The sequence below is a fragment of the Piliocolobus tephrosceles genome, unplaced genomic scaffold (assembly GCF_002776525.5).
Source record: "Piliocolobus tephrosceles isolate RC106 unplaced genomic scaffold, ASM277652v3 unscaffolded_20, whole genome shotgun sequence".
NCBI classification, from domain to species: domain Eukaryota; kingdom Metazoa; phylum Chordata; class Mammalia; order Primates; family Cercopithecidae; genus Piliocolobus; species Piliocolobus tephrosceles.
The window spans coordinates 143,499-155,437 of NW_022302087.1; the positions used below are offsets into that span (position 1 = coordinate 143,499).

General features: G+C 39.0%; 1 pseudogene; it reads left to right on the forward strand.

Moving 5' to 3' along the window:
* Window positions 1–9,402: 9,402 nt before the first annotated feature.
* LOC113225246 lies at window positions 9,403–10,617 on the forward strand (annotated as a pseudogene).
* Window positions 10,618–11,939: the final 1,322 nt, after the last annotated feature.

Below are 11,939 nucleotides of genomic sequence, written 5' to 3' on the forward strand. Positions count from 1 at the left end.
CTGTTCTTTCTCTCAGCCACCGGGGTCCAGCTCCTGCTCCACAGTCTGACTGTGGCTCTACTATTGTAGATAAGGCTTTCTGATGCTGCCTGCCTTAATCTTGGGACACGTTTAGCTGCTTCTTGGCGCCAAGCCTTGCTTTCGTATTGAGTGAACTTCTGCTCTTTCATGTTTGCCTCCTGTTACCAATTTCCTGGCTGCATTATCAATCCTTGTGTTCTGCCATATTCTTCAGATACTTTGTTCTGCTTGCCAGACTGGACATCCTCCCAGCACCTGCAACTGAGCCATCCTCTCTGATGGGTAGGTCTAGTTTCAGGTCCCAGTTTCTTCCCTCATGACCTGACCAGGCAGGTGTGTGGTTTACCAAATTCAACAAATGTAAAACATGTCCTTCTAAATGTTTGTTTTAAATACAATCATTTAATCATTTCTGTTTCAATTAGGTTTACATTTAAAGAATTACTCCCATACTTTTTATTACTCTATGTGGATTGTGGAAATTGTTGTCTTTCTCTATCTGCACTTCTTTTAAGTAATAACATGCAAATGAACCTCACTTTTAATTGAAATTCTAAGAAAAGTTCTTAGGGTAACTTTACATTTAAGGGTGCTTTAATTTGACTGAATTGTGTCTATTTATGGCCTGATGTTCAAGGCAGAAACCCTGGGCCTAATTATTGTGCGTATTTACCACTCTCAATTATATTCTAGATATGAGGAGTTGAAGAGCAAGAAAAGAAAAAGCAAAGCAAATATATGTGTGCATGAGTGAGGTGTGTGTGTGTGTGTGTGTGTATGTGTATGTGTGTGTGTCTTGTGTTGAGACTGAGGGGAAGGTAAGGGCAGGGGAAAGCAACTCTGTTCACTTGACAAATGTAAAAGGGATCCCTGTTAATATAACCCTATCACTGATGTGAGCACTTATTATAGTGTTTCAGGCAGTACGCTAATAAGAACTGGGGTTACTTCATTTAAGTCCAATTAAATAATTACTAATTTTATTCCTACTTCACATATGGGAAAGCTGAGGTTCGGAGAGGTTAATTTACCTGAGTTCACACAGAAGATAATTGCTGAATCAGGGATTTGGACCCCTTTGGTGTGACTCTGAATTTGAGTCCTCCAGATTATACTGCTTTCCTCTTCTTTAATATGATATTTCCAGATTATTCTTGTGTAACCTGAGAAATGATCATGAATATGGAGGAAAATAAGTGACATTAACTAGTTATAGTAACATTTACTAGTTATAATTCTCTAAGGGTTTTTGCATACAGTATCTGTTTTATTTTCAGAAAATAATAAGGTAAATGATATTGTCTTCATTTAAGAGGTCAAAACAGAGACTCAGAAACATTAAATAGTTCCATATTGTTGTGTGTAGCTGTAGTTTCTTCATTTGACTCTTGTTTACTATTCCTCTGTGAAAGTCTGCTACAGTATCCTGACAATGGACATCTGATTTTTCTCCACGTTTTTGCTATTGTAATAGTACCACTATGAACATTTATATGAATACTTCTAGTACATATTTTGCAAAATTTTTTCTCAGCTACACACCTTAGAGTATGTGTGTTTAAAATGCTAATTTAAAGCAATAAATTAAAAAAGACGGCCATGCATGGACCAATGGCCAGAGGGTGTCATAAACCAGTGATTTTGATTAAACGAATTCTATGAACTAAGGTAAAAAATTAATATCTGTAAACCTGAGACCTCACTTTTCTCCCCCAAAAGCAATCACCTGACTTGGTGACTTATCTAGGGCAACAAAATGGTAGAGCTGGTTCTAACCGCCAGTTCTGTAATTACAGACAATTCTTAGACCTGTCCCACTTTAACACATGAACATTATTCTCTCTATTCTACCTGGGTGCCCTGAGAGCTGCAAACTTCACAGGTTCAGAGGAGAGATTACACACCACTGAGTTGCCAGTCTGTTTTTGAGAAGAGATTTGGTTTTGAGAAATTACTCCGGAGTGTTTATATTGCTTCACCCGTGGGCCTGTGTGCTGTTAAGCTTGAAATGAAAAGAATGACTCTGTGGTTTAGTTTTATGAGGGAACCAAAGCCATAGAATTATGATCCAGTGCATATAACATTGAAGGATCACAATTTAAAGTCCAATAATTCTTACCATTTGTCTTCACAAGAGGATCTCAAAGAGTTTTATGAGAAATTATAGACTAAGAATTTGGGAGAGTTATGTTCAATTTATGGTTAAAAAAGGAAGTGCTAAAGTTTTCTGGAATGCTTCAAGGCTGTCATTAGAAAAGGCACGAAGAGAGCCTAGGATCATTGACTCCTTGGCTAGGAACCCTGGCAGGATTAAATGCAACCAAACAATTCAGTGATTCTGAATGACTTCAGCTTTCTTTGAGTGGCAATTTTGCTTTTCTTGGGGCCCTACTAATTGAAGGAAAGCATAGAGGAGCCAGAGTAAATTGGTTCTTCAGAACCTTGAAGAAATACTGTGGTGGTCATATTAATACAGCTTTTGTAATGTATTCTCTTTCTAATTGTTTTTTTCTCTCTTTATTGAGAATTTTAAGGACTGCAATGGCATGAGCCAACAGAGATTTTTAAATAGCACAAATATAAATGGTTATTCTACATTATATTTGGAAGAAACTCTACTTGAGGTATTTAAGTTAGTAAATAAAGAAACCAAATTAATATAGGCTATTTTAGGAATAAATATGGAATGCTATAAAACTTTGGTGATCTGTATACTTTCTGGTGGCTGGCCAATAGAATTTTTAATTGAATTACCACAGAAAATTCAGCACAAAATATTATCAGATTTAACCACCCACTGAGTACGTTATTTGTTACTGTTTTATTAGGCTAAATCAAAGGTTATAGTATCTCATCTTCTGCTTTGATTTTCAGCCCAGAGGGGTAAAGTTTTAAGCAAGTACCTAATAAAAGGATAATACTCAATTATTTTATTTAGGAAAGTAAAACTATTTTATGACTACTTTATATGTGCATTCCTAGCCTTTAAATAGTTAGACAACTTCATTGACATTCACATTCTGGAGCTTTGTAACTAGTCTGAGGTTGAACCTGGGAGGGGAGGTGCTGGGTGCAGAGGTCCTCATGGAGAAAAGACCTGCTGGCAAATCCAATGTCAAACATACCCACATTTCAGGCATACACCCTTTGGCTATATTCTCTGAAAAGCCCCAAGATGGTGGACAGCTTGGCTGGAGTTTACAAAATTCCCCATATAATCATTTCAGAATCCATGCATCTTACATTGTACTTACATTGGTCATTTTAAGTGGTTAGAAATTCCTTTTTTTAAAACTTATTTTGTGTCAGTGTGCCTCATCTTGCAGCTGTTCTCAGAGTTCAGTCTCTAGACCAGTAGCATTACCCAGGAACTTGTTAGAAATTCTAATTCTCAGATTTTTGTTGACTGCATACATGTCTTCTTTTGCGAAATATCTGTTCATATCCTTCACCCACTTTTCGATGGGGTCGTTTGCTTTTTCTTGTAAATTTGTTTAATTTCCCTGCAAATTCTGGATATTAGACCTTTATCAGATAGGTAGATTGCAAAAATTTTCTCCCATTCCGTAGGTTGCCATTTCACTCTGATGATAGTTTCTTTTGCTGTGCAGAAGCTCTTTAGTTTAATTAGATCTCATTTGTCAATGTTGGTTGTTGTCGCAATTGCTTTTGGTGTTTTAGTCATGAAGTCTTTGGTCGTGCCTATGTCCTGACGTATTGTCTAGGTTTTCTTCTAGGGTTTCTATGGTTTTGGGTTTTACATTTAAGTCTTCAATCCATCTGGAGTTAATTTTTGTATAAGGAGTAAGGAAGGAGTCCTGTTTCTGTTTTCTGCATATGGCTCGTCATCACTAGTCATTAGAGAAAACAAATCAAAATCACAATGAGATACCATCTTATACCAGTCAGAATGATGATTATTAAAAGTCAGGAAACAATAGATGATGGAGAGGCTGTGGAGAAATAGAAACACTTTACACTGTTGGTGAGAGTGTAAATTAGTTCAACCATTGTGGAAGACAGTGTGGCAATTCTTCAAGGATCTAGAACCAGAAATACCATTTGACCTAGCAGTCCCATTACTAGGTATATACGCAAAGGATTATAAATCATTCTACTATAAAGACACATGTACACATATGTTTATTGCAGCACTCTTTGCAATAGCAAAGACTTGGAACCATCCCAAATGCCCATCAATGATGGACTGGATAAATAAAATATGGCACATATAAACCATGGAATACTATGCAGCCATAAAAAAAGAATATGATCATGTCCTTTGCAGGGACATGGATGAAGTTGGAAGTCATCATTCTCAGCAAACTAACACAAGAACAGAAAACCGAACACCACATGTTCTCATTCATAAGTGGGAGTTGAACAACGAAAACACATGGACACAGGGAGGGGAACATCACACACCGAGGCCTCTCGGAGGGTGGAGGGCAAGGTGTGGGAGAACATTAAGGCAAATACCTAATGCATGCAGGGCTTAAAACCTAGATGATGGGTTTATAGGTGCAGCAAACCACCATGGCACATGTATACTTATATAACAAACCTGCACATTCTACACATGTATCCCAGAACTTAAAGTAAAAGAAAAAATCAAAACAAACAAACAAAAAGAAATGCAAATTCTATTGGATCAAGACCTACAGAATCAGAAACACTAGGGATGGAGCCCAATGATGTGTTTTAAAAGCCCTCCATGTGATCCTGATGTCTGCTACATTAGAAAACAACTATTTAAATTATGCTGATGAGTGTAAGTTTTTTGATAACCATCTTGAAGAGCTCCTATTCCAGTGATTCATGGTAGACTCTCAGTGTTACCCTGAAAATGGAAGATGCACTTAATTTGTAATGCAACAGTCTGTGATGTTTACTATTATATTTTAGTGTCTCTCTCTCTCTCTCTCTCTCTATTTTTTTTTTTTTAACTGTCTACTCAGGAATGAACAGTTGCCCTCACAGATTATTCATTTTCTTTTCCTTTGAGACTAGCTTTTCAGCTTTTCATTTAATATGAAAAAGGTCATCTTCAAAGAAAATGGTTGTTTGATGCTTCAGTTATTTAATTCTCTAACGAGTCACTGAGTAGCAAAGTTGGTTCATGCCAATCCTTTATTTCTCATTAAAGAAGGAAAGTCACTTCATTGTCAATAATGGTTAGTGAATTTTTCCTCTAGTCTCTACTTCAGGACCATTAAAAACTTCAGTGGCCAAAAGTTTGTTGTTTAAGACTTCTAAGTCGGCTTTGAGTCTGCTTAAGCAGCAAATTCATCCAAGGGCTGTGAACCTCTCAGCTTTGCCTAAGGTAATAGGTGAAAATGGGGGAAAAAAAATTCACAAAGAAAGTTGAAGTGCAACAGGTTTGGGGAGACAAATGGACTCAGATTGTGATGTGAATTCCTATGTTTTATACACTCAATTATTTCTAATGTGTGAAATCCAGGGAAATTATGTGCTCCAGACTCAGCGAGATTCATGTGGTACAAACCTCTTTTGCATCTTGTCAGGTAAAAGATCTATGTGGTTTGAATAGCATCCTTGCATGTCAGTACATCTAGTCCTTGGGGAAGAGGTTCCTCAGGATAGGGACACCAAACAATGGGTGTGTGTTCTCTGGGGATGAGACAGCTGATTCTGAGTTAATAACTGAAAACCCAGGGATCATTGAGATTTCAAGGAGGCTCCACATGGACCAGCATAGGGAGGTAGGGATGGCCATAGCATGCTGAGAGTCTACCAGGAATACGGAGAAATCTGGTAAGGCAGGAAGGAAGTGTACCTGCAGGGGAGCCAGGGGTCTAAATGACCAAAGGACCTCCTTAGGTAGCATCCCTTATTCATATGATTCTAATAGGTAGGTGGGTAGAATAATGCTTCTAGGATAGAATTGGACTGAGTGGTGTTAGCCACTACCTGAGCAGCTCTTTTCTGAGTACCTAACCAGACCTGTTCAGCTTTGTCCTCCTCAGAAAGAGGCCCAGATAAAGGGGAGAATTTGTCCCTAGAGCCCAGGTTCTGGGAGGCAGTCTATAAAAATTTGCATTTTGAAGTCCACAAATATTGACTGAATGCCCTCCTGGTGCCAAGCACCATGGAGATGCTAGGGATCAAGTAATTAGAGAGTTCCTGCCCTCAGGGAACTCCAGGCCTTATGAAAGTGATAGATATTTAAACACCTTATTATAATTCAGTCAAATGGTATCTTTAGGGACAGAATGTTATGCAAGAATATAAATCAATTTTTTTTCTGCCTGAAGAAGTCAGCTAAGTTTTCTTAGAAATGATAATATAGGTAGGCCAGGTAGTGAAGAGGGGCAAGGGCATAGCAGGTAGAAGGATGAATGTTTAAAGAAGTATGGTGCTCTCAGGAAATGGCAAGCAGTCTGTTTCTGCAGCAGCATAAGATACCTGAGGGTGAGTGGTGGAGTTGAAGTTGGACAGATGGCATGGAATCAGATCATCAAGGACCTGCAGGGAGCAGAGCTTTAGTCAGAGGAGTCAGTCACATGATCAGATTTCTTTTAGAAAGATACATTCTGACTCTTTTATGGAGGGTGGATTCCAGAGAACAGAGAACAGACTCAGAGTAGAACCTTGTAAAACTACGCTTGAAGTATGATTCAGGCCTAACTCAGGGCTATTGCTAAGCTGGATGGAGAAGCCAGGTTGACTTTTTGAAGCTTGAATTTGTCATTTTGACTCCCTTTTTAGTCCTATCTCCACCTCTTTGGGGGCTTCTGTGGTTGATGCTCTTATAGATGCTCTTGATAGAGGGAACAGAGAGAAGGTGGGCCAGCATTCTCTCATATTACATGGGCATTTTTCCCTCTCAGAGATTTTACCAAACTTTCCTCACAGTGTTAAACTAAACCCAATTACTAATATAAAGAATTTCATGTTAAAATATTAGTAAATAAATTCTGTCTTTTGATACCATGTTTTGTGGCAGGTAATTATAACTGAAGTGGCTTACATCAAATGTATTAATTCATTCATAAAACTTTCATTGATAATTGCGATGTGAAGGTACTGTTAGCTTCACCGAAGGGTAACAAAAAAGCACTGAATATCATCCTCTGGCAGAAATTGCCAGGCCTGCTTTATTCTCTATAGCCACAAGTCAAGGAGCTTTCTCAAAGCATTTGGTTCATTTATTCACTAATCCTTCAATTTATAAGTCAACAAATATTTGTTCAGCATTTACTATGTGAAGGCAAATTAATGGCATGAGGTGAGGAACACATTAGAGGTGGAGTAAAAATACAACAGAAAGTTCAAAGTGGGCTTCAAAGTTCTCAGAAATTCCCAAATTTAAAAATACCCTCAGAACTTTGGGCAACTTAATCTTTAATACTCTGACGACTTTCGTTATTAAAGAGCATCTTGGTTTAGGAAGTAAAGTTTTAGCTTATTTGATAACCTAGGAATCATATCTCTGTTTTCATGTTTCTCTGATAGTTACTTGAAACTTTGATCCCTGGACTCTGCAATGTGGAGCCATATTCACAGGTCACAGTAATTTTGAAAGATGAGCAAAGAAAGTGTTTTCCATTATCTATCTGTAGGCTTTTCTATTGCTTAAAAAGAGACTAAATAGCATGGTTTTCTAGGCAAGTGTGATAGAAAATGTGGAGCCTAACTCCCCTCCCTCATCCTTTTGAAGGCCAATCTATGATTTTGTTTGAAAATTGTCCAATTTCAGAATTTAGCTAACTAATTGTGTAAATGACTAAGGGTCATCAGAGAGCATAGAAGTATTATTTGCCCAGGCATATTTTGACCTCTTCTTTGACAGCCCTTCTTTTCATTGAAGAAAAATTCTTTCTCATTCTAGTCTTCTGCTCTTTTGTAGAAAGAGAACTTGCTGGGAGTTAGGTGACTTGACTTCTAATCTCAATTTTGTGGCTAACTAGTTGTAGGACTTTAGGCCAGAGGTTGTCAAACTATAGCCTGCAGGCCAAATGTTGACCACCATCTGTTTGGGAAAATAAAGTTTTATTGGCGCACAGCTATGACTTTTTGTTTACTCATTGTTTACGAATGCTTTCTTGCTATAATACTGAGATGAATACTTCTGATAATACCATATGGCCCACAGAACCTCCAATATTTACTGCCTGGCCTTTACAGAAAAGGTTTACCAACCTCATCTTTAGGCAAGTCACTCTATTACTTGAGCCTCATCTTTCCCATTTGTAAAATTTAGGAGTTGGACTAGGTTGTTCCCAGGGCTCATGTCCTCTTTACATTGTTACTCTAGAACTCTTCTTACAGAGCAGTGTCATCTCAGGTCAGTCATTTTATACTGGGACATAAACCTATTCATATTTTTATTCATTCAGTTTACTAAGCTCGTAATACCAGAGTGGAACACAAAGTCTAAGAGCATCCCTGCCTTTGAGAAACTTATAATCTGGTTAGAAGATATAACTACAAGGTTTCAAACTTAAATTAAAATAGAAGGTAATAAGGGATAACATACCAAATTAAGTGATAATGTTTAAAAGATTTCAGAGGAGAAATATCTTTATGGACTGACATGATTAGGGAAATATCTGTAGGGGAAAGTGAGATTTTGTATTTTTTTACAGTCATCTTCATAGCCCTGTAAAATACTGGATTCAAAGTCCCTGTAAAGCAGTAGTTTTCAAATTTTAGGATGCATAAAAATCACCTGAATTAGTAGGAAAAAAAAATGCAAATTCCTTACATCCAGCTTTCAAGATTCCAAGTAGGTCTAGGGTACCGCTTATAAATGAGTATTTTCACAAATACCCTGGATAATTCTGATACACATTCTGATAAGTCATTAAATATATTACTACCCAGGAATTTATGATGTTTGGTAGAGTTTTTGTGAACTGTAGTTATGTGTGACTAGGTAAGTACTTCAGTGACTTTCTCTTTTTAGGAAATGTGAGATCTCTTAGGCCAAGAAGAACAACCTGAGGACTCTATTTCTGGAGGTAATTGAACTCCTTTAGTAAGTCCAGAGGAGAAATCTGAGATCGGTAAGTCTTTTGTATCTATGATAGCTAAGGATACATCGCTTGAAAGATTCACTGTACTTACTACTTCCTTCAGCATTTGACTCTTGGTCCTTGTGAGCTCCTTGTTCCTGCAAAGTTGGCTGGGGTCACCATAGTCGGTCAAAAATCCATCAATGACAGAGATAGGGAATCTCCAATCTCTATCCCAAGACATGTTCTCGATGACTTGAGCACATCAACAGAAGCTCCGGATGCAGAAGAGAGATTTTATCTATGGGAAAATGACCCTCTGAAAAGATGTGTGAAATCATCGAAAAAGCCATTGGAGGGGACACCTGAGAGTCATGTGGCTGAGGTTTCACAAGATCCCACCATGCTTCCAGTCCAGAGGAGAAATCTAGACCCACTCCCCAAAAAGTATAGGCATCATAAGAAGGCCACAAGGCCAAAGTAAGGAGGAAGGAGAAAATGGAGGCCCAGTGCCCCCCTGTTCCTCCAACACCTTCAACACCACCACAAAATGAAGAAGATGAGGCTGTAGACAAAAAGCCAACTCTACTCAGTGCCCAGGAAGATAATCCTGACCTTCTCCATGAAGTAGGGGTGGCAAAATCCTGGGATTGTCACTCTTCCATAGGAAAAATAGTGACAGCTCTTCACCTGGAGTAGGAAGAATTGGGGGTAAGGAGCTTGAGAAACAAACTGGGATCATTGGTCCCAGATATAACATACAAGAATTGGTGGCCTGGCACGGTGGCTCATGCCTGTAATGCCAGCACTTTGGGAGGCCGAGGTGGGTAGATCACAAGGTCAGGAGATTGAGACCATCCTGGCTAACATGGTAAAGCTCTGTCTCTACTAAAAATACAAAAAATTAGCCGGGTGTGTTGGCAGGCACCTGTAGTGCCAGCTACTCAGGAGGCTGAGGTAGGAGAATTGCTTGAACCCGGGAGGCAGAGCTTGCAGTGAGCTGAGACTGCGCCACTGCACTCCAGCCTGGGTGACAGAGCGAGACTCCATCTCAATAAAGAAAAAGAAAAAAAGGCTTGGCTCAGAGAGTCATGTCCTTTTTCTTTTTTGCACATGGTTGTTGTCTTTGAGGGCTTTGAACTTATTTATTTTACTTACAGGACAGATTACAGTGTCTGTAGGAAGAGGGTTCCAGTGTGATGCATCAGGAATGTCAGATCGAGTCCTGAGAGCTCTCAGTGGCTCAGAAGCCCAGGCCCTCTTCTCCTGCAGTGACATCCTCAGCATAACCACCACTCTGCTTTGGCAGTTTCCTAAGCTGTGTCTGCCAGACCTTCTCAAGGTCTAGAAGCAGAAGGCACCCAGAAGAAACGGTAACAACCAGGCTGAGGCAGGAGGTGATGCTGAGGTCCTGAGACCTGGCCAGGCAAAATCAGAGTTGAGCCTCAGCAAAACGTGTAGCCACTTGAAATTCATAGAGCCTTCCTTTGTGTTTAGTTTTATGGTTCTCTCTGTATGTCATTGTTCCTCTTAGTTGAGTTTTTGCCTGTCAAAGAGATAGAGAACTGCTTTTATGCTGAGATCCTCAAGCCAAAACCCATAGTAAAAGCAAAGCAAAACTTTGAGGCTTTCAACTTTTACTCAGTGGTGGAATTACTTCCTACTTCCTTCCTATTAGGTTGAAGGTGTGATTCTCTCTGGAGAAAGTTGTTCCCAAAATTCATGTGTGTTTCACTCAGGATTGAAGTGATACAATTTCATCATTTTCGGTAGTGTTTCCTGATACCAACAACCAAATGGAGACCTTTCATGTCCAACTCCTTTCATTTTCTCTTACCTTCAACTACAGATTCATTTTATATTCTTCTTCACTATTTTGTGGAAATTCTGCCACTTTTTTTTTTTTTTTTTTATTGAGAAGGAGTCTTGCTCTGTTGCCCAGGCTGGAGTACAGTGGTATGATCTTGGCTGACTGCAAGCTCCGCCTCCCAGGTTCAAGCAATTCTCCTGCCTCAGCCTCCTGAGTAGCTGGGACTACAGGCGAGTGCTACCACACCCAGCTAATTTTTGTACTTTTAGTAGAGAGGGGGTTTCACCATGTTGGCCAGAATGGTCTCGATCTTGACCTCAGGATCTGCCTGCCTCGGCCTCCCAAAGTGCTGGGATTACAGGCGTGAGCCACCACGCCCGGCCAATTCTGCCACTTTCTAACTTGAATAAGCCTCAGGATGTCCTGGTTGCTACACAGCTATCACTTCCTCCATCTCTAACCAATATTTGGTTTCTTTTTTGTCACTTGGTAGTAAGGTACCTAGCTCTCCCTTCTGAAATGTACCTTTGGTGTTCTGTAGCCATCTGTATTGAAAGCATAGTCACACAAGGTAATGTTTCTTCCTTGTCATTCTGTAGTCAGACTTTCACAGAATCCTGAGTTCTTCTGAGAATCCTAAAGAAGATAAGTTCTTTTAGAAAAAAAGTTCAAGATCATTTCATTTCCCTCTTGTTCTGGTATGATAGGTTAATCTTTTTCCCAGGATGTAAGAGTTTAAATTAATCTTACACCTTCTTTTGAGGGAGTATGTTTAAAAAGAGTTGAGGAGTTTCCCTGTAGCTTTATTACTTGTTGTTATTTCCTAATTGTCCCAGTTTCCCAATTCATGTAAGAATAATAAATAAAAATACAAATATAAATAAATGTGCAAAGTATCTGCATAAGAAAGAAATACTATAACTAATTTTCTTTTTTCCTTAGCACCGACTCTGATGATTACTATACGAAAATTGGAAATGTGACCAGTATGTTGGTTCTTTTCATGCCTGGAACAAGGCTTTGTACTGTTGGAAGAATACAGGTTTCAGATAAGGAAAGATCTACACAAGCACTTAGTGTTGAAACTTTTCTGCTCCCATGTGTCTTGACCCCTTACTCATAACCAAGAG